Genomic DNA, 1,239 nt, shown 5'->3' with positions numbered 1-1,239 from the left:
AGGCCGCCGCCTCTTCCCCGTCTCGGGATCCAGCCCCCAGCCTCCAAGGGCTTTGTCCCGGCCCCTCTGCGGTCCTGTCCCTTTCCCCTTGCACTTTCACTATTGGTGCCATCTAAGCTCTCCGAGGGCAGCGCGGTCCGACTTGTCAGGTGCCCCGTGGGACTCAGCGCGAGATGGAGTGAGTGAGGCCCTGGGTAGATGGGGAGCCCGGGAAGCAGGCTGAGTGCGTGCACGTGAACTAGAGCCCAAGGAGGGAGCACCTGCACCGCACCACACGGGCCCAGTGGAGGCTGCGGACACAGGCCGAGGACCCACCTCGGGCAGTTTCCCAAAGGTTGTAAATGGTGGGACTTAGGCAAATGGAGTCATTCTGTTGTGGCTGCTTAAAAGCTGGTTCTGTTTTAGGCTGTTTTTAAAGAAAACACGTACTCACAGAAGCAACCCCCCACGCCCCCTACCCCCCATATTTACCTGTAGGCCCATTTTTCATATATGTGTCCCTTAAAACAGAATGTTCCCAGGCTTTTTCTCGCCCGTGTTTTGCTTTCTACCCTGGACTTTTGAAGAATCATTGTCACCATAATATTACTGAATGCATTTCTGAAAGGTAGGGTGCATCTAAAGGCAGAACCACGTGCCTCTGCTGTTCGCAACTTGTTTGTAAAACCAGACGTTTCTCTTGCTTTCAGGATGATGAAGTTTTGTTTCCGGAGACGGTACTGGCTGGTTTGTGGGTGACGGGAGAAGGCTGATTCTGTGGTCCAGAGAGGGAGAGAGCGATACTTACATGTGCGAAGATACTGTGGTTGAGACTATTATGCACCAGTTCTAGGTTTCCAGACCCAGATTCTGGAAAAGCTGGATCACTGTGGACTTGTCACATGATCTCTTTAGTCCTCAGTTTCATCGTTTCCAGGATGAGGGCGGTTAGATGGGGCCTTTCCCTGAGTTAGATTTCAAGGATTCTCTCTCGTATCAGGGGTAAAAGGTGACATTCCAGCTGTTTTCATGGAGTTCTGCTTAGTTCAGCTGCTCTGCTTGGGAACTCTACAATCCTGGGCCTCCTTTCCTCTCCACAAACTGCAGCTCTCTCCTCTTCTTCCCCACATCGGCTTCCTAAGGCCCTGGGAGTTCAAGGTTGGATAGCAGACTCTGAGCTGGTGGGGAGAAAGGAGGGCAGAATTTCACTCTGCATCGCCACAGGCTCCCTGTCCCGGGTCTAACTTGTTTTTCCATGCA

General features: G+C 52.6%; 1 long non-coding RNA gene across 1 annotated transcript in view; it reads left to right on the top strand.

Moving 5' to 3' along the window:
• The first annotated feature begins 510 nt into the window (after positions 1 to 510).
• Positions 511 to 1,239, top strand: part of LOC107182374 — a 1,758-nt gene continuing 1,029 nt past the window's right edge. Inside the window, exon 1 of the long non-coding RNA XR_001513099.1 lies at positions 511 to 716. This is a non-coding gene — a long non-coding RNA (uncharacterized LOC107182374). The remainder of the gene's footprint in view (positions 717 to 1,239) is intronic.

The sequence above is a fragment of the Myotis davidii genome, unplaced genomic scaffold (genome assembly GCF_000327345.1).
Source record: "Myotis davidii unplaced genomic scaffold, ASM32734v1 scaffold390, whole genome shotgun sequence".
Lineage (NCBI taxonomy): Eukaryota > Metazoa > Chordata > Mammalia > Chiroptera > Vespertilionidae > Myotis > Myotis davidii.
Note: the sequence above shows the minus strand (reverse complement) of the source record. Positions and strands in the feature narration are given on the sequence as shown.